Source organism: Melospiza melodia, chromosome 11 (assembly GCF_035770615.1).
Source record: "Melospiza melodia melodia isolate bMelMel2 chromosome 11, bMelMel2.pri, whole genome shotgun sequence".
In the NCBI taxonomy this organism is placed as follows: Eukaryota; Metazoa; Chordata; class Aves; order Passeriformes; family Passerellidae; genus Melospiza; species Melospiza melodia.
In genome coordinates, this window is record NC_086204.1 from 24,850,574 (window position 1) to 24,872,894 (window position 22,321).

Consider the following 22,321-nt stretch of genomic DNA (forward strand, 5'->3'; position numbering starts at 1 on the left):
AGCACAGTGAGCAGGGCAGGGTTGGTGGCAGGGGTGACTGACGGCCCCAGGGCTGGGGACAGCTCTGGCAGTGGCTGGAGCAGCCCCTGGGGTGGGCAGGGGTGTTCATCAGCTCCTCTGGCAGTGACTCAGCACATACACACATTCCAGAATGGCTCACTGTAATCTCCTGGAGACTTTCAATCCTTTTAGTCACTGCCTGCTCTTTTCACCATTACATCCCCCCGCTTTTGCTTTTTAAGGAAAGATATTATAATATCCACCAGTCTTCTTTTTCTCAAGTCCAGAGAACCAGGTGTTATTTTATTCATCTAAATCAGTTACCAGTTACTTCTTAACTGGATCCAGCCCTGTCTTCATTTAAATGAAACTGCTTTCAGTGCAACTCTCCAGGATGTATTGTCTTAAGAAAGGCCACATTCTGCTTACTATTCCATCCTCTATCACACAAGTGCAATGACTTGCAAACACAAGTGCATCACTATTTCACACTGTAAACCCATCCCAAGTTTCTCTCATCACCAGTGGCCCCATAACTATGAGGAAAAATGGAAGGAAGAAATAAACATAACATTACAAATTCCCACATTCCAAACCCACAACTGCTCGTAAGCCTTTGCCAAACCTATGTGTGCTGCAGATCCCTGCTGTAAACATGCTGTAAAGTCAACTTCAGAGTACTGTTAACTCCATTTAATGATGAACTGCACCCACAACTGCAGGAAAAGGTGACAAAGAAGCTGTTTTGGTGTTTGACTTCACCCTCATCCCTGTGCTACACGGTTTACCTGAAGCATCTGGCTGCAGCAGACTGATGTGGCAGAAACCTTGTGCACAAAGTGAATTCCTGGCACGTTTGCTGAGCTGCTGTCCAGGGAGGGAGGAAACCTGCCCAGACCATCAGTGCCTGCCACCTTCCCAGTGGCCACTGTCACTTCCTTGGGGAAAACAGCACATGTTCCTTCCCTCCAGCCCTCCCAGTTCACAGCCTGGTACTACCAGCAATGAACAATGAAAAGCAGTAATTATTTATTAGTAAAGAGGGATAACAAGTAGGAGTTTTAATGTTACTATATTACTATTAAACAAACACACTTACTGTGGTTTTAATGCATACTCTTCATTATCTTCTGTTGGCTTGAGTTCTATGTGTAAAAAAAGAAATTGTAGGGCCTTCCTAATAAATAAGATTCAAGTAGTGTTTATGCTTTGCAGCCTTGCAAACAGTAGTTGACTTTATCACTTGAAAACATTCTGAATAATTTTGAATCATTCTCTGAAGACTCCTAACTGAATTCCCTCAGATATTTTGGGAGTCTCTTTTTACATATAGATACCTGAGTTGATACCTGAGGACTGTATAATTGTCCATGCACTCAGACGAACGCAACTCACAAAAATATCCTCAAGGGCCATATCAAAATCCTTGTTAAAGTTGAGGTAAATAACCACTTTCCCATGTGCCATCTGCAAGGGCAATAGAAGGCAACCAGGCTGATTAAGCATCCAAATGCCTTCCTCTTCACAGCCCAGAGATATCTTCTAAGAGAACCTGCTCCATACAGGGCCCAAAATGGCTTTCTAGGCCATTTTGAAGATAGGGACAACATTTGTCTTTCTCCAGTCAATAACAAACTCCCCCTGTTTCCATTTCCATTCCAAGGCAACAAACAGTGACAGAGGACATCAGCCAGCCCCCTGAGCACCTTGGATGCTGCTCATCTTCCTCCATGGCCCTGGAGGGAAGGAGCTCCTGCAGTCCTGTCCCTGAATCTGTCACACCAGCAATGCAATAACCAGTGTGAAAGTGGGCACTGCACTTCACATATCTGCTCTGCACAAAACATTTCTTATGCTGTCTCTGTCTCACAACCTTATCATTTCCTCACAACAGAAAGATCAATCAATTTCATAAGCAATGTCTCCCAGGCTGGCTTTGATACTAAATGGTGGCATAGCATTGCCAACACCTTAATCCTCACACGCTCAAACACGTTCGGCTGCAACAGTTTTGACATGCGGGTCAGAAGGTTGATTTGAAAATAACCAAAGCAGTTCATAAGGTTAATTTGATAATATCCAAACCTGTAATCTGCAATCAGCTGAAGGAAGGAAAGATCTCCTGCTGCACAGGTGGTACAAAGACACCCATGTTACCCATAGCAGCTGGGGAACAAAAATCACCAACATTGTTGTAGTAAATTCACAATGTGTACGCAAACCCTTTGAAACAATGTGCATAAACACCTCCTGTGAGAAACAAAAGCAGTCAAAAATGAAAATACAACAGTCTGCTGTGAGCTACACTATTTAATGTCTCACATGCAGTCATGCCTATGATTTTGCATTAGTTTCGTTTCCCATGATCCCAGGTTTGTAATCTGGGACTGCTGAAATCTCAGACAGGAATACTGACCTGTCAGATGTTTTTGATTTGGGATCATATATTCCCTCTACTTTATTTACCCCTCACAATTAGAGACTCAAAGCCACACTACCTGTGCCTTCCTGCACTGCCAGCAATGCTTGTGACAGCCTCAGTCCTCTGTGGGGACTGCAGGGTCAGCCTGGACAGCTGATCACCCTAAAAAACCCCTACAACACACAATCCTAACACTCTGCTTTCAGACAGACACAAAAATCACTGAAAGGACCCAATTATGGCCCTGCTGGTTGAGGGCCATAATTGGCAGAGGGCAGAGCAGTGGTGAATTGTTGTTTCTTTATGCCTAGAAGAAATCACACCTATCAGAGATTCCAAAAGCTGACTGGTGTCTACTTCCTCCCAACCTTGAATGCCACCACCCCTTTGGAGCAGCAGTGTCACGTTCCCCGCTCCTCTCACCAGCCCAGACAATGCGTTCTTTCAGCAGCTTCCACAGACAAATGCTCTTTCAACATTTCCTACAGACAGGTCCCCTACTCCAGCTGTTCCCCGAAGAGCTTGACAATGTTCCTTCCCAGAACCCCACAATATTTGTCAGTAATTTCTGCTATAGATTCCCTGTAACACATTGTTTGTGTGCTCTTGATTGTGTTCTACCAGGCTGCTTACCCCATTTTCCGTGGCTTATTCTGATGTTACCATGGTACCATAATAAGTACAAGTAGAGACTCTCCAACAGTAGATCACCTTTTACTGCACTACCCTTTCACTGAAAAGGAAGCAATCCACCTCAGTACTGCTTCTTTTATTTCTTCTTTTTTTTTACTGAACTATTACCTAATAGCCCCAAGAGCTTTCTAAAATATTTGCCCTCCACAGTTTAAACTTTTTTTCTTATTTGAAGTCTTCCATTGAAGACAATTCCCAACAAAGTGATTTCAGAAAGAAAAAAAGAATACAAACCCCCCCAAAAAATACAAAAAAACCCACCCACAAAAGAAACAAAAAAAAAAAAAAAAAGAAGAAAAAAATTAAATCTCAAAGAGAAACTACCAACCAAAATGACAAAAAACCCCTCACAGATTTGAATACCAGATATGTAATGAGTGGTTATGGGAAATGCAGACTCGTAATCACCACATTCCTATTTCTTGCTAGACTCTCATCAACAACAGAACAAATCTATCTATGTCAAGCTTAGATGAGATCAGATTATTAAAAGCAGAAGGGTGTTCGCAAGATACTGGCAAATATGAGATCAACTGGCATTTCAAAATTTCCATCAAAAAATGGTTTTCACGAGCTCCAAAGAAAATCAGATTTTTTAAAACAGCACCCACGTGCATCATACCTAGAAGCATGTGGAAACACAACCTGCAGGATGTACCAACCCTACAAGTCCTGTGGGCTCCAGGAAGAAAGTCTGGATTACATCAATGATCATATATACCATGATATTCATATTTTTCATTAATATGAATATTTTTTTCCACCAGTGTCTGGTGAAAAACGACTATCACTGCTACAAGGAATAAGTGGTAATTGATCCAGAAGTGCAGGCACCATCTCAGTCTTGCACAGCTGTGGTGAAGCTCCTTCAAAGTCACTTTTCCAGCAGCCAGGCAGCACCTATAGTTTCATTTACTAAAAGCAGCATGCTGGAAGCAAGAGAACAGATAAGCCTGGGAGGGTCTTTGAAATTATTCATAGCCTTTCTACTGACAGTTTCAGCAGAACTTTTAACATTAAACAGCTTGCAAACAGAGATCAACAGCACATCAGCTCGTACTGACTACAAACCTGCCGCAGGTTTCAAGCGATACGCAGTGGGCATTAGCACAGCTCAAAGGGGTTTTAAAAAGGCTGCAGGAAGCTGGAAAATTCAGATATTTCAAGCATGATTCATGATCTAACTGTTGCTCACGATAATTTTGTTGGGCAATATACACTGTGTAGTTCTTGAAGGGAATAATTTGTATTATTTTCTCATTATAAAGCTCATTTTTTAGCCATTGGAAAATAAAGAATGGCTGGATTTGTACCTGTTTCTTTGGTAATGGGACACTACATGATTGACAATGCAATTACCAGTGAAAAGGTTTTGATATGCCAAGTAATACTTAAAATAGAACTTCAATATTTTTCATGTACAGAGCTGTGGGTTTCGTAACAACCTGTTTTTCTGCAACTCAAGAAATCTTCACAGGTTCAAGAAAAATTCCTTTAAACTTGATATTTGTGAAGAGACACACGCATATAAGAGACATTCGAGCATTCCATGTAAAGGTTGGGGAAATTAACGTTTCAATTACATGAAGAGTACAGTTACACTTTTATAGATCTTCATGAACTGAAAGAACCTTTTTTATTTGAAAAACATTAAAAATCTGTCTCTTCTAACGATATTGAGAGATATTTTAGACCTCAATTTCCATATCTACTTTAAGCCAAGTTAGTATGTGGGCATGTTACATTAATGTCGACTTATTCCTTCCCCTTTACTATCATTTTTCTCCTCTAAGCTTGCCAGGTACATTCTGACAGTTGGAAGACACTGAGATTTACCAGATTCAAGCTCTTGTATAGAGGTACATCTATTACTGCCAAAAAAATAAAAAATAATGTACTATAATTATTTAGTTAGGCCATTTAAAAAAAAATCCTTATTTCACCTTTAGACTTAAATCTTCACTTGCCTTGAAGAAAATATGAATGTCTGTCTCTGCTGTGACTACACAGAACATGGTCTGGATTCTATACAATACAGATGCAGTTTCACAGTTCTGGTTTGCATCATGCTTCTCTTAGGACTGATGATTTAGGATATTTCCTGCTTTCTCTTAGGGCTTCTCCTACTATTACAAATCTCTTCCTTTTACTTTCTGTTCTTTCTCTCCTCTTGTTTATTACTGGTATTCACCACCATTGCTGAGAGGAGTTTTCCATTTCTTGATGGAGGACAGTAAACTCCTCACTCCTCCAATCTGTTCTGGTAAAAGAGACTGAAATGCAAACCCTGCTGGGGAGCTGTCTTCTTTCACCTTGACTTTCAGCACTCATGACCAAGCCTGTCTCTGTTTGTTATCCCAGGCCAAGATACAGCTTCTAAGACAAATGTGGGACCACACCTGGAGCTTGCCAGTGTTTTCTGAGGACACCAGGAAGGCAGAACAACTGAATCTTCAGTAGCTGGTGCAGCTGAAGAGATGCTGCAGGTGTGTTCACAACACATCTTGGCAGGAAGAGAATAGAGTGTTCCAGCTGTCCACTGAAGGAAGTGAATTGAGGGGGATTCTTATATGAACCACAATTTTCCTCAGCTAGCACATGATCCAGAACCATTTGCTAAAATGAAAGATTTTTCCCCTCCTCGGAGAGTTTGACTTTAGCTCCAGCCCCATCTCTCTCTGCCTTTAGGTGGATCTCAGCCAGATTTGCCTCTCCACACGGGTGCAGATCCCAGCCAGGCAAAGGATGTCAGGGACAAACTCCTCAGGAACAGCAGTCAGTGGGATTTAGGGTTGATGGTCACCTGTGCATTTCTGGCATTTGGGAGAGGTCCACATCCATCAAGGCACTTAAAAATGTGCCCCACTCTGACTGCAATCAAACTCTCAAAATAAAGGGAATGCTTCACCTGAGACCACAACATCCCACAATGTGATGGAGGAAAGGAGCTTTCCTTACATTGACTTAAATCTAAAAATGGCTCCAGCTAAATCCAGAGGTTTCTCCAGATTTTCCCTGATATGAAAATGCCTATTGTATTCACAAACCCCACAGCCACCACACTAAGTTCTTTATCTTGTAAGTTCATTCTTTACTTTCTCAACAGAAATATTTATATAATTATTCTATGCATGAGTAATATTGGCTCAGAAAAATCAACTAACATGGGATTCAGCAGACCCAAGAATTATGCAAAGACTGTTTTAAGCAGCTTACTATTTAAAAGAAAGATTTTTTTAAAGTGCATCTACCAAAAAAAGCAATAAAGTTCTTTGCATACAAGCAAATTAGCAATATTTTTTCACATCAACTGAAAAGCTGCCGACATTGAAAATTAAAAACAGTCATTGCATGAGGAGAGAAAAGCTGCATAATTACAAAAAGTATAGTTATAAATGTCCTTTTGTGAGAGTTCATAAATGAGAGTTTGATGGGAGAAAGAAGGAAAATAAGTATAAACATAAAATTTTTTTAAAACAACCCAGAGATTAGTGGGTCCAATATTCAGAGATATTGGACCCACTACAAAAATCAGCCACAATCCCCCTATTTTTCAGCTGTAGTTTTACTGCAATTAGTGAAGCCACATCAGTCTGCTTAAAGTATAACATCACCTAAATATATTCCATTTCTAAACAATATTTCCTTACAATTGTTTCTTTCTCATTGTTCCTACCCTTCCCCTACCTTTATACTGTCTTTGAATGCCAGTGGGTGGTTATGGAAAACATTTGCTGTCATATCAAGGGCTTTCAGCCTCCAGTAACCCTGTTAGAACAGGTCTTTAATTAGCATTACAAATAATTGCTGACTACATTTTTGTTCTGGGATGCAGAGAAAAGTTGATTTGAAACTAATTCCAATTCAGGAATTTTATTTCTTTTTCTGCAGTTCAGAGATAGAGATGGAAGAATGGTCCTCACTCAGAAGTGACTGGCAACCTCTTTATACATTATTTTCCAGGTCATTTCACTGAGTGTTTTGCAGGTATTCCATTTCATTCCTTGGCAACTGACCCAAAACTTTGAGCTGGATTACTTGAGAGATAGGCATTGTCTTTGGTATCCTTGGGTAAAATAAAGCTATTTTTCTAGCCTGCAATTCTTCCCAATATACCAGTCAAGATTTCCCCTCACAGCTCTCACATTTTTTTTCTTTATAATGGCATTTTGGCCTTAATTATTAGGATCAGAGGAAAAACATCCATATCTTTATAAATTAGAAAATGTTTAATAAGAATGAGCTTGAACAAATTTTTGTTATAATGAAAGGATTAAGATGCCTGATAGCATTAATATTTAGGAAAAATTAAACAAAATTGCTTTTTATCTGCTGCAAACTATGTTAAATATTTAATATGCCACATTATAAGGGCACCATTTGCACAAAGGGTATGACAACCTTTGTGTTATGAACCTTCATTTCAGCAGTTCAAACTTAGTTGGAAAAACTTCTAAAAGCTAAATTTAAAACCAAGTACAGGGGGTTTTTTTAGCAGTTAGACCTGAGAAAAACTTCAAACCTGTGCAGGGCTGCAGCAGAACATTTTGCAAACAGTTGGGGCTAAAGAGGCTGCCTCTCCTGACCCAGCACATGGTTTATTTAGGAGGGAGCACTGAGTTTAATTGTTCTGGAACTTATGGGAAGCCTTTCTGTTGCTTAGCTTGGAGTGTCTGGATGTATTTTTAGACAGCTTTGAAACATTAAAAAAAAAAAAAAAGCAAGTATTCTGAGGTGATGAAGGGTGATTTCTTTTTTCAGTAATCTAGCAAGAGATAACTTTAATGTAAATATTGTGAGAGGAAAACTCTAGCTCTCAGATTATAATAAATGAGTATAATATTCCTTTATAACTAATAAGGTGTGATAAATCTGCTAGGATCAGTAGTATGCTTCTGAAAAAAAGAGCAAATCACTTTCTGAAGCCTGAAATCCTGGAAATTTTCAAGCTTTCCCTGGGAGTTTAAACAAATAAATCTCCAGAAAAAAAACCAAAATAAGTAAGCCCCAGAACCCAAGTTGGGCCTGCTTACAGCCACCTATATAGAGCATGAAATTTTAAGGTAACAATGTAACAGTATAATGTAGTAAATTTGGTACTGGATTTTTACTGCTTGCAGATCACTGAACTGAGAAACAAATAAAATGAAAAAATTCTGAGGTTGCGCCTAAGCTGCTCCTTACAACGACCTTGAAAAAAAATCTATTATCTTTTGCCTTTCTCTCTCCTCCTGTAAAATGTGATAATAAATACTAGTTAGACCTTCTATCTTGGGATGGGACTCTGAGCAGAAAACAGCAAAAAATTACAACCACTTTGCTTTTGCTGGCCAAGTTTCCAAAGTCAGCCTCACACTCTATAAAAACAAAAACGTAACCAGAATCACCCCAACTCTTCAAAACCTATCAAGTCACATTCAAAGCTCTCCTTCCACCTCAGCTGACTTTCATTTTATCCACCCAAGTCAATTGGTCTCATCTCCATCCAAGGCAGCTCTTAGCTGCTGGACTGGGGAGCAGGTTCGGCTCTGTTGTGCAATCCATGCCTGGTTCCACCATGTAAAGAATTGTGGGTGTTTTCCATTCTCTATTTCCTACAGATGTCATCCTTCCTGAATAAAAACTTTGCTCCTTTGCAAAACCAAAAAAAAAAAAAAGCTTCACAATTATTTTATTGTTACTGTGGTGTAACTGAATCCATGACCAGCTTCTGAACACTACTGGGTTTTCACAGCTGTAACATCCTTATTTCCAAGGCACAGCTGTGTGAAGTTCACATCTCACATTCGAGGAAATCCAGTATTAAACAGGAAAAGGAGAAAAGTAAAACAATCTCAGAGACACTGCAGTTCCTTATTAGCTTCCAGATTTTCTGACTCTGGTATATATAGTTGCATTTAGATATAATAGAAAAAATTAAGAGACATTTTACTATGTTGCAGTCTTATAGACAGGAAAAAAGAGTAGTTGACCAGCATTTCAAATGTACAACTGTTTCATTTGAAATTAAGATAGAAGATATCCAGCAGAATCTTGCACAAAGTGAAGGTAAAAAATTAGTATTGTTCAAAAACTCTCCAGATTCAAGTCTGATTTACCACTAGAACAGTAACAAGATATATCTTTATGTATCTAGATTTTAATAAAATCAACCTAAATTATATTTTTTTTGACCTTGAATACAATATCTGTATTATGCCACTTAGGGTCAGAGGTTTTTTAACATTTTAAAGTGTTTATAATTCCCTCCCAATGCAAAAGTGGTAGGATACCAACATGAGAAATGAGTACAGAAGCACACTGGAACTCAAAATATCAAGTATCTCTACTTAAAGGTACATCTTAGAAAGTACACTCCAATAAATAGCTTTTACTGAGGCATTAGTGATCATTAAGCTCTCATGCATGTGGCTCATGCTGTCAGGCAGATCATATTAGTGATACTTGTAAATGTTGTGCATCTGCTAGAAAGTCTCAGCTTCACTTACCAGAAGGTTTTCTAAACATTAATTCACATTTTTGGTGGCTTCAAGAGAGATAGATTTTATTAATTACATGTTAAATTAAAGCTACAAACAGCCTTTATTTATGTTAGTACAAGATTCTGTCAAGGGATATCTTTATTTCATTGCACTCTACTTTCCAAGAACTGAAACCTTCAAAAGAAACTCTAATAACAAGTTTGGTTTGGACCTAAAATTGTATACTAACCTTTGAATCAAAGAACAAAAGGAAACCTTCAGTTTCGACTGTAAATATTAGGGTATTGAAATATCAGGTTGTGCTGAATACATACATTTGGAGGGCAGAAACTTTTCAAGCATGAAATCCCTCCTTCAAGGAAGGCAAACTGAAATCAAAACCAAAACTACAAAAGCAAACCTTTGGAAATGCACCATGCCATTTTCACTGCCATCACTCTCCTTCCCACACCTGCTGCTGCTTTGGGTGTGTTGATGTTTTGCTGGAGGAGAGCTTTCCTTACCTGCAGAATTTCAGGGGAAACCACACAGTGGCAGTACTGTGAATGCAAACACTCTGCTCTGTTGTGCAGCAGCTGCTAACAACTAAAATACAGTTTTCCAGCCTTGCTTGTGCTTAAGTTGGCTGTTTCTTTTCTATATAGAAGAACATGCAGTCAACATGTAATTTATTTCCTTTCTAAATTTTAGTATGCAGAGGCCCCAGGCACAGTCACATTTCACTCCAGGCTACTATTTTCTTGCCCTTTGTATCCCCCTTCACTTCCTCTACCCAGATATGTTTGTAAAGCTCCATTCCTTAGTGAACACTTGGAATTCTTTGCCAAAAGAAAAGGAAAGGGAAACAAGCTGAAGGAGCATACCCATACAAAAATACCAACACACCCACCCCAGACATTTATGATTCATCTGGGTTATTGGTTTCTGTCTTTTCATAGCACACAGAAACAAGTTGATGAGTATTAGAAATGACAAATCCAGAATGCTCTGTTCACTTCCCTGTACTCTGAGACTCTTGTCAAAGACTGCAGCCACACAGATCACAGATGTCAACTTTTGATTTACAGGCACTTCACATCAGCTGGGAAATTTCCATTCTTTTGGAAATTTCCTCCTGGTGAACATTCTCTGATTGTAAATAATTTTCTGGTTTTAAAACCCCCAGATTTCAGGCAGGAATGTAACAGTTAATATGAACATGTATTCTTGACGAGCATGACATACAGCACAGGGTTTGTAGTTTGTTTGTTTTATAACTTATACAGAAAGGTCTATTTATATCCATCATTCCCACCTAAATCAATTCCCCTTCATTTCACCAAGTACACACACAGTATTTCTCTCTTTTTTTTTTTTTTTTTTTTCCCTCCTTTCAAAGCAAGAATCAGCTTTTTCCCTTCAGGGGTTAACACTCAGTGAATCTGAATGTGTTTCCTTCCCTACTTATCTTTGCTTTTAGCTACAGCTGTTCCTGAAGGTAAAGCCCTTCTGACTGCACATGCAGCAGCACTTTTCCCCTGGCTGAGTCATTCCTCAAGTTCACAGAGTTGAAACAAGCCAAACACTTCCAGGGCAGGATTGGCATCACAATCCTTTCCACCAGCACCCCCAGGATAGAGACAGTCCCTCAGGAGAGCCCAGGGAATTATGTTTAATAAAAAACTTCACAGAAAAATACACATGCTACATGACTCCCCTTCATTGACTGAATGACATTTGAAAAACAACCATAAGAACATTAAAGTATCCAGCACCATAGCAGATGGGGGAAAAAAATTCTCTTTCTTATCAAAGCTAGATTATTATATCACTTCTGATTGTGAAGCCATGGGTTACTGGTGTTTTTTAATTCCACTAGGAAAAATATTAGGAGAGGATTTTATCACATATTAAAAGGCACAGTAAGTTATTTTAACTTGGATATTCCTCAATTTATTTCTAACATAAATCTATCCTTTTAAGTTGAATCTCTTTATCTTGAGTTGAAATGTCTCTGCCTATAAATTTTGTAAATGGTATCACATATTTCCAATAAACAATTCCAGAAGAATTCTCCACAGAATGAATTCAGCATTTTTACAGCAGCATCTCAGAAAGGCTAAAAACCGGTGATGTTTTCAAACAAAAAACAAAAAGAAGTACCATTTTCTTCCCCAATCTCAATAGCCATTCCCTATTAGGGAAGTTACTAATTTTACCATTTCGTGTCATTTTACGACAAGTCCAGTTACCTGGTACAAGTCCCTAATAAATTAACACCAAATCCTTACTGAAAGTCTAATCCTTGAGCTGCTGAGAGGACACTCTCTGCTCATGACTGTGTTTCTCATGGCACAGCTCCTTTGGCCACACGTTTTGGGGCAGATCAGCAGAGTGAGCACACACACCTTTCTCACACACCTACAAGTACCTCTGATGGGACAGGCTGTGCCAGAAAGTCCCACAGCCTCTCACCAGGGATGCCAACCTCTCATGGGGCTTGGGAAGAGCATAGAATGGGGAAAAAAATGAGAATAAACCTAGAAAAGGGCAAAAGGCAGCCCCTAAGGGAGGTGGCCCAAGGCAGGCCACAGCCCGGCCTCACGCGGGGCGCTTGCTTTCCAACAAACCAGTCCAGCTAAAATAAACACTTTATGGCTTCTTTATCAACATTTTTAACAATTCCCACACACCAATCATTGTTAAAAGATAAAATCAGGTAAGGGCTCACATGCTGCTGGTGTAGGAGCTGAGGAACCCCTCCCTGGCCGGGACGTGTGAGGATCCCCTTCTACCTCAGAGCATCCGGCTCCCTGAGGGGCTGCTTTGAACCACCTGCAGCAGGTACAGCCCTAAGGGTGGGCACTGCACTGCTCACCCACCTGAACTGCTCACCTGAACTGTTCACCCACCTGCACTGCTCACCCACCTGCACTGCCCACCTGCACTGCTCACCCACCTGCACTGCTCACCCGCACTGCCCATCAGCATGGTTCACCCACCTGCACTGCTCACCCACCTGCACTGCTCACCTGCACTGCTCACCTGCACTGCTCACCCACCTGAACTGCTCACCCACCTGAACTGCTCACCCACCTGCACTGCTCACCCACCTGAACTGCTCACCTGAACTGCTCACCTGAACTGCTCACCCACCTGCACTGCTCATCCACCTGAACTGCTCACCTGAACTGCTCATCCACCTGAACTGCTCACCCGAACTGCTCATCCACCTGAACTGCTCACCCATCTGCACTGCTCACCCACCTGTACTGCTCACCTGCACTGCTCACCTGAACTGCTCATCCACCTGAACTGCTCATCCACCTGAACTGCTCACCCACCTGCACTGCTCACCTGCACTGCTCATCCACCTGCACTGCTCACCCACCTGCACTGCTCACCTGAACTGCTCACCCACCTGCACTGCTCACCCCCCTGCATTGCCCACCTGCACTGCTCTCCTTCATTGTTCACCCCTACCCACCTGCACAGCTCACCCATCTGCTCTGCCCACCCGCACTGCACCTCTGCCACCCATCTGCACAGAATGAATTCAGCATTTTTACAGCAGCGCCTCAGAAAGGCTAGAACCCGGTGATTTTCAAACAACCAAACAGAAACACCATTTTGCCCGCTCCTCACTTATCTGCACTGCTCTCCTTCACCCACCTTCATTCCTCACCCCCACCCACCTGCACATTCAAGCTGTGGGCATGCCCAGCCTGGGAATGCCACCCCAGGTACCAGGAAATGCCCCAGACCAGCTGCCCAATACCCTGGGAGCCCATAATGACAACCCAGCCCTGCATCCCACCCAGAGGAGCTCAGCAGAAGGCAGGGAAAGCTGCAAGGAAACCTGAGGGTGGTAATGAAGGCACTGTGTGGTTCAGACCTCTACCAAAGACCCGTGGTTTCCACAGGGATGCTGTTCCAGCCGGGAACCAGCCCTGCCCAGACCACTCACCCAGCACAGCCCATCCCCTCCCCAGCAGCACTCTGATTTTCCAGAGGCAGGGAACTGTCAGCAGAGCTGCCAGCTTTCCCCTGAGAGCCTGGAGCCTCACCTTTCCATTACCCAAAACATCTGACAGCCAGTTATCCTCATGCTGCCTGAGCAGTACTAGACAGAATGATTGGAATTAGTATTTGCTGCCAAAAAATATTGGATACTTTCTAATCACACTAGGAGAGCTCTTGCTAGGTTTTCAATCTCAGAGATGCTTAATACAGTGAAGCAGGAAGACAAAGTTTCACTTTCAAGCTGGAATTCAATAATCCTACTTGAAGCAGTTTTAAAAAAACAAACTTTAAGCACTGCCTCAGCATCTAGAGATACAGGAAAGATCTTATCCCTATTGTATTATCATTAAATTTTAATTCTTCCAAATATGTGCCATATCATACAGAAGTTAATTCATAACTTATCCCTAGTAATCACAGCATAAAACCCAGGTTTTTATCTTTTGGGTTTGTATACAACTGTTGAATCCCATGAGTCCAAGTTCAATATACAGCACCTATTATTTTAATGTTCTGATGCTGCATTATCACTTGCCATACTTATTTACTGCTTATTTTCTCTACAGTTCTCAATTTCCACAGTACAGCAAAATGTTTTTGTCTTCTATTTTATTTTCTATTAAAAGAGAAATTGAACTCATTGCTTTGACTTTTTCCATGGCACCTCGAATATAAGGCAAGCACCCGATAACGGTCTCACTTTTATCAGAAATTCACACCTTTTCCTCTGCACTAAACATTGTTTCTTCACAGCAAATGAATAAAAAACTTTGTTGTTAATGATTCAAACAAACACTTAAAAATATTAGGCTGGATGTTTCAGCCTTAACTTTGCTCAGAATTGTATTTCTGATGTATTGCACATTCTATGCTTTTATGTCATATGTAAATTTAAACAGGACGATGTATTTTTAAAACCCTGTGTTGAAAGATCTTTAAAGTTGCAAGGCTAAGTGAAGGAAAGCCAAAATTTAACCTGACTGTGCTGCGTCCTGGTGCATTCTCAATTATATTATGTCATAGGTTATTACATCTTGTTAAATTCAACTTGTCTAGCACTCTTCAGACCATTAAAAGATTCTTAAAGAGATGTTACATTTTCTGATTACAGTTTTTGGCTCTTATTTGTGTAGTCTTGTGTTAACAGTCTGATTTTCAAGTACATTTCTTGGTGACACTCAGCTTTGTCTGTGTAGAGCTCTTACTACTAAGTACTTACAGCTGATAAATGCCATTCTTAACAGAGGTGATTTTCATTCTGCTTCACTCCATTAGCCCAAAGTATAAAATTGCAATGAAAAGCTGCAATGTCCTCTTGGTAGTTTGACTCTACTTTGAGCTCAGTGCTGCCCATATTTATCTAACTTACAGACTCATTTCAGGGGGAAAAAAGCTTCAATTTTATGTACTTTTTGTTAAACCTGCCAAGGTTAGGGACCCAGTTCTGTGAACACTTTTTCATGCAATCAGTTCCACCAAATGCCCATCACCTGAGGAGAGAGAATGACCTGTTTCAAGATGGGATATAATGCACAGCTCTGGTCATATTTTGCAGCTATTAAACTCAATACCATGGACTGTAGTGGGAAAAACCTACAATTCAGTTGTTTTAAACTGCCACAAAATCTCCCAACTGCAAATTTCATTGTGGTTTGCACTGGTGATGGGGGAGCTATTTTCACACAACTGTATGCTTTTAAGATTTTTTTTGAAGTTCTCATCAGAACCCCAGTAATTAAGTATTTATAGATGACAAAAATGCACCTAACAGGAACAAACCCATTTGTTTCCTATGGGCTTCAAACCTTTCATGAATAAAGTAGTGCCAAGGGTAACCTTTCATGAATACAACCTTAGGGATCACAGAGTGCCCTCAATCAATGCAGGGAACTCGTGTTGACAGAGTATATGGGAAACAGATTGAGGTATTAAAGCACATAGCCTCTGGTGTTTTAGATGTAAATACTATAACCATCAAATATTTAGACTCTTATGTAAGCAGTATGTCATTTTTTAAACAGTTACTGCTTGGAATAAATCTTTAAGGATGGAATTTTCAGAAGCGCTCAGTATTGGCCTAACTTTGCTCTTACTGAAATCAATCATAAAATTTTCACAACTTTAAAAAAGGACTTTGTCTGTTTATATGTCTCCACAGCACTAAGCACAATAAGTCTTGATCCTGGCTGGGGCCTTTTGACTCTGCTGAAATCTAAATAAATTGATTTATAGGAGATCAGTTAGATAAATGAGAAAACACACACATACATATAAAACAGCTAGGGTTTTTCATGATGGCATAGCAGCCTTTGGAACTTCTTCATCATTTTATCTTGGAATCCTAAAACTCATTTGCTTTTCCTTATATTAATTTCTTTGTTATTAGTTTTCTCCAACATAATTCCATCTTAAATTTGCAGTGAAGTATCCCTCCAATAAAATGTAGCGTTGACACAAATCCCATTTAATCTACACAATAAACACATTAATTTTGGGATCTGACTCAAACATTGTTTCAGCAGAATATAATATCCCCCGTATTCCACAAAAGCTGTTGTTAATTACAGTGATATGTTCACTTGGAACATATCACTGGTAGAGAGTAGATTCCATATCAGTGGATTCCATATCAAGCAGAGAGGAGATTCCATATCAGTGGTATGGAATCTCCTCTCTACTTCCAGGAATAAGCACCTTTGCTGATCTGGGAAAGAGGAAGAGAGTGTGTTTATTTTACAGGTTTGTAGAGTGGTTAGAACCAGTATTTTTTGTTATTTTGCAAGATTCACACAAACATTAATTTACCCAGGGATTGGCAGTTATTTCACTTTAATATACATGCCAGCCTGAAACCTGTCTAAAAAGATCTTATTTTCTGCCAAAGAGCTGCACTAAGACCAAGACTAAGCTTCTACTTTTCACTTAACGTGGGATTTCAAAAGGTTGATACTGAAATGCCTTTCTCCCTATTTTCTCCAAATAAAATGCTGTAAGTTATTTAAATGAAGGCTATTGTGATGGTGTTCACAGGGGTTTTGGGTGAGGGAAGAGACAAGGATCTGACTCCATGTTTCAGAAGGCTTGGTTTATTATTTTATGATATATATTACATTAAAACTATACTAAAAGAATAGGAGAAAATATTTCAGCAGAAGGCTGGCTAAGAATAGAATAGCAAAGAATGATAACAAAAGTTTGAAGTTTGTGGCTCGGCTCTCTGTCTGAGCCAGCTGACTGTGATTGGCCATTAATTACAAACATCCAACATGGGCCAATCACAGATGCACCTGTTGCATTCCACAGCAGCAGATAATCAATGTTTGCATTTTGTTCCTGAGGCCTCTCAGCTTCTCAGGAGGAAAAATCCTAAGGAAAGGATTTTCCATAAAATTTGTCTGCAACAGCTGTGGTTCCCCAGACAGTTCTCAAGGCATTTTTGTGGGAGCTGCCACCCCCATTCCTTTGTCTCAACTCCCTTACCGCTCCTGTGGTTGGAGCTGTACAGCTGATTTTGGATCTCTGCCAAGACCCAGACCAAGACTAAATCCTATTTCTCTTCCTTCAAAGCTTGGTTTTAACCACTGCCAGGCTGGTGCTGCCGTGCAGAGCTGTGCAGGATGAGGGAGGAGCTGGAGCTGCACCAACACCCACCTGTGCCACGGGGACACTTTCCTGAGCCTCCAAAAACATTCTCACCACATCCCTCAGGAAAGCAGGAGCAAGCACACATGGCATCACGGAGCTGGCAGAAGAACAAACCTCCAGGAGTAGCCAAAGTTGTAAAATAGGCCATGGAAAGAATCAGGTAATGCTAACAGCTTGTTCATCTTCCTCACCTAAATTCAGGTGATGCTATCACTAGCCCCAGCCTGCCACATATTTTATAGTAAGCAGTTTTAGTCTTTCAGATTAGCAAGCTATATATATATTTAGTGCTTTATTCTCAAACTGTTTCACCACAAATGACAGCTCATTTCACAAACAGCTTATCTTATGGCTAAAGATATATAAATACATACTAAAAATGCTGCTGAAAGTCTCAGAATGTATAATGCAGCCTGGTAGACATGGTAGTGATTGTAACACTGCATTGTAGACACAAATGTTAAAGAAACTTGGCAAGAAGCAACACATTTTAGCTACTCAAAATTCAGATTTTCTCAGACTTGTCCCCTTCTGATGAATGGAACATATGGGAGTATTGTTCATAAAACTTACATTGCTTTTCTTGATGTCTACCAAAATTCCTCATCATGACAATATTTACCAAGATACATAAAGATTCAAATTTGAATTAATTACCCAGAAGTTTTTCTGTGCTTCCAGGTTTGCTGGAAAAGAAAAACACTTCAGAAGCAATGTGTTATGAGCGTTTAGCAGTAGATGTTTTAGCAGCAGAGGTAGCAGAGTGCTTGCTGGGGAAGGGGCCTACCCAGTTAAAAGCCATCACTGCTGAGTGAGATAAAAGACAGGGAAGAAAGAAGCTGCTTTGCCAAGAAGCAGTTTGAAATCTGACATTATAAACAAAACACATTTAGATCTAGACATAAATCCTCCGTATGCTGAAGGCTCAGTAATATTTTAGCTAGCATTATTACTCACAAACAAACAGTTCCTGAAATACAGCATCAAAACTGCAGAACAGCCTTTAACCTTGTGTTCATCCACTCAAGAGCCATGTTATTTATTATCCTTTATCCCTTAATTATGGGGACTTCACCTACTGCTCTCTACTCGTTTGAAATGCAGAATAAAATACAATGGATGTCTAAAGACTTAACAGGTGTCAACCAGATATTTGCCAGCTACTGCTACTATTCTACTGGGAGGAGTTGCTGTTCTATAAATACTAATTAGAGTTTTGCACATGATCTTGCTGAAATACCTAAGGTGATGAGTGGCCAGTTGTTACTTTTAAAAGATTAGCACAATTTGAAAAACTAATGTCCCCAATGAGGCAATGCTCACACTGAATAATCAAGAGTTATAGCTGCTCTCTGCCCAAAGGGAATATTTGCTCACTTCATCATTTGGAAAATCTGCTGCCTCTCGAACAATTCACTCTTCTATTTAACTTTGCGAAACTTGTAAAACTTTGTGCAATCAATAAATTAGTACAGTGTATGGACTTAGATGGTCTTCCACTGCTATGCCCACATGGCAGGCCTTTTCACTACCTTTACTTCCAAAGACAGAGCTCTTAGTGTGAAAACATGATTAAGAAACTGCAACAAAATAATGCTGCACTTAAATCAAGCAGCAAAGTAAAATAGGATTATAGCACAAAGTCCATAAACCCAGCAAAAATTCAATTTCCTCAAATCCATCTCCCTTCAAATTCTTCACATCCACTAAACAGGAAAAACAGACACAGGCAAATCAGAACAGGTCTCTATGATACTGAGATTTTATATTAAAAATTTATATATAGTAATTTTTGATTTCAAAATACCCTCCAATTCTCTAAAATCTTGGTGCAATATAGCTGAAAAAACAGTACATTTTAAGCAAAATATTAAAGTGACACAGCCTGTTTCCTTGGTTTGTAATAAAATCTTGAGTTTTATCTTGTCCAGTCTACTGTGGAAAGCAACTGATGTCACAAGGTGTGACACATTGCTGTATTTCTATAAGTGAGTTGTGCTTCAATGCAGTGAATTTGATACAACTGATATAATCCCTTAATATTTAGTGTCCATGACCACATGTGGGGAAAACATATACATCATTTTAATCAGAATTTTTTTTGTGGGCTTTAATTTTTTAAAAAAGAAATGTTTTTCTTTACAGTGAAACCTATATTTTTCTTTATCCCTCAAGGATATCCCTACTGCTTCCTCTTTTCCAGTAGCTCATTACTGGAAATGTTTGGCCTTGCTTCAAAAGAGAAGAATATGTCAACACCAGAACATCTGTGTCCACATAGAGTGCTTTGATGACAGTGATATACTCCATTTACATCAGTAACACTGAGCTGAACCTTGATGCTGTCTGCATTTAAAGATCTTACCCCACAGGGCAAGAGAATACAGGTCAAAAACGTTGATCTCTGTTTGACACACTCTCTACTTCAAGAGCACTTGGCAGCAATTTGTTCCAGAGTCAAGAATCAAACTCACAAAGTGTTGCAAAGCTCGGAGCCATGTTTGCATAACCACATTCAAAACAAATATTAAAATTCACAGTCTCTGGAGGCCAATCTACTTTTGATATGCAGGGGTTTGTGAGCAATACAGTCAAATTCTAGCCTGAATACAGGAGGAGTTTTCATTTAAATCCAAAAGCCTTAACTCTGGCTTCAACATCTGCTATTAAGAGGGATAATGTACCTATATCTCTCAAATGCAAAAAGGAAAAAAGGCACTTTATCATCTAAAAATAAAAACTGATCCTCTAAAAAGGGAGTGGAATAGTTATGTGTGACACAGGGTTGTGCCTATCAGTGTGGTCAGAGGACGTTGGGTGAATTTTGGTACAGTACAAAAAAAGGCACAATAATGATTAATTCCTCAAATATTTCATAAAGAGGAGTTCAGAGATGAAGCCTGACCTACAGAATATTTGTAGCCCATGGCTACTGGTAATCTTCCCTTTAACTGGATTTTAAAACCTTTAGCCTTTTTTTTAGCTTTTTTTAATTAATATATCATTTTCCAGTTTAATTACATTGTGCCCACAAAAACTGCTATGCTGACATAAACCCTAATATGAGGTGGAGAGTTCCAATAGTTTCCCTCCACACCTTCCTCCCCTCATGTAGAGCTCAGCACTTTTGCAGCATTGAATGATCCGGTATTGCTTACAAGACTAATACATACAGAACATCAAACAGGATCCAATCAATGCAGCTGGATATTGCCCTGCTCGTGCTCAAGGACCACAGCCACCTGTGTGCTGCAACAGCAGCTGCCACTGCTGCTAAATCCTATTTCAGCAAACAGAGAAAGAGAAAATTTTGTTTACAGGTTGCACTAGAATGCCATGGAAACAGATACAGAGGTAACTGTCAAAGGCATAATCCAAATGGAAGACAGCGCTGATAGAGCTCATATATCCAAAAATAATATATATGTTTTCCCACTTGGCAAACACATGCATAAATCCTATTAACATCAAGACAGAAAATTATACTGAGTAGACCCCAATATCACCAAGGTCCCTGATAACAGTATGAATTAATGTGCACCTTCAAAGCAGAGCAAGATGTTTTCATATGCAGACTATTAGAAAAAAATAAAAATATCTTAATAGAATAATCATCTTTTTAAAGAAAAAAAATTACATCTTGAATTTTTGAAACAGGATTAAAGTATGGTAGTAGCCCTGTAAAAGGAAGCTGCTCAGCACCTGCTGCCTACACTGTGCCTGGCTTCAGGCAATGTTATTCATTCCTCACTTTCATGGGAGCAAAATACATCCTCTAAAAATATAAAACACAAAAATAAATAGATCTCCAGGGAAATTGAAGAGAAATCGGTTTTAAAAATAGTGAAGGAGCCTCTGTGTTCTAAAAAAATAAGTCCATTTTGCATTGTTTTGTAAGATTTACACTTTAATTTGAAACCAAAGTAAGGCATAAAATTTGTATGAAAGCAATATCTGATTTATAGATAAACTTAAAACACAATACACTTAGCTGCAAATACCAGACCCCAGTGAGAGAAGCTAAAGGTTTTGAAAGATGATTAAAATATGCTTGATAAATGTGGCCCTGAAATGCCCCAAAAGATTTTTCTGAAGTTAAATAGTAAACACAATTAACATGGCTTTTGCTACAAAAACACTAAATGCAATGGATTTTTTTAAATTAATTTTCAATGTTATTACATGTTCCTATTGAGCTGGAATTGACTCAATCCACTAACTGTACTGTGAGTCAGTTCTTTTGTCCATATGACCTTGCCATCTAGACAAAAAGCCAAATATCCATTCTGTTGGTCATATGAAGAGGAAGCCACACAATGAGAACAATTTTATGACCACCATTTCCACCTTGTGAGTGGAAAATTTGTGACAGTTGAAGCATTTAAGAAAGATATATTCATAAAACCCAGATAATGTCCAGCTTGATCAAATGTATCACTAATTAACCAATAAAAAGCAGCAGCTGTGAAGGCCGACAAGAATAACTTACTGTACACCTCTGGCCTAACCTCACTATCCATATTCAAACAAGTCTCCTGGCAAAGGCAAATCAAATAATTCTTGGGAGTCTTGCATGCATTCAGACTCACTAGATTTACATATTATTATTCACAGTAGATGTTTCATTACATTTGCTTTGAGAAAATGTACAATCTATATGGGTATTCACATGTTTAATATGCACATGAGTTCCCATTTTGTACATTTTATGGAGCTGATGATGAGGTTGCTTGGCCTCCCTCTGCCTTAGACCAAGCACTGCTCATTCACATGAGGTCAACTCACGTGGCAGAGCTCAGAGCTCACATTCTCCCACCAAACTACAGCCACCCCAAAAAAGGCAGAACAATTCCAAGCAGCTTTTCAAAAACCAGACCAACCCCAGTCCATCTCCCATAATATTTGCAGATTTTTTTGGGGAGATAAATGCAGGCGAAAAATGGTACAATTACTGTCCTAAGAGCTGGAAAGTTGCTGAAAAACAATTTGCCCCAAGCCCTGACTGCTCAGTTTGCTCAAATGGACATCCCTTCGGTCATGGCATCTGTAACAAGGCACTACAGGGGCCTCCAGAATT

At 39.6% G+C, this 22,321-nt stretch overlaps 1 protein-coding gene across 5 annotated transcripts in view; it reads right to left on the reverse strand.

Annotated features, from left to right (window-relative positions):
- The window catches only part of LOC134423228 (BEN domain-containing protein 5-like), an 882,906-nt gene that overhangs the window by 647,236 nt on the left and 213,349 nt on the right, over positions 1–22,321 (reverse strand). The gene's annotated exons all lie outside the window — the stretch shown is intronic.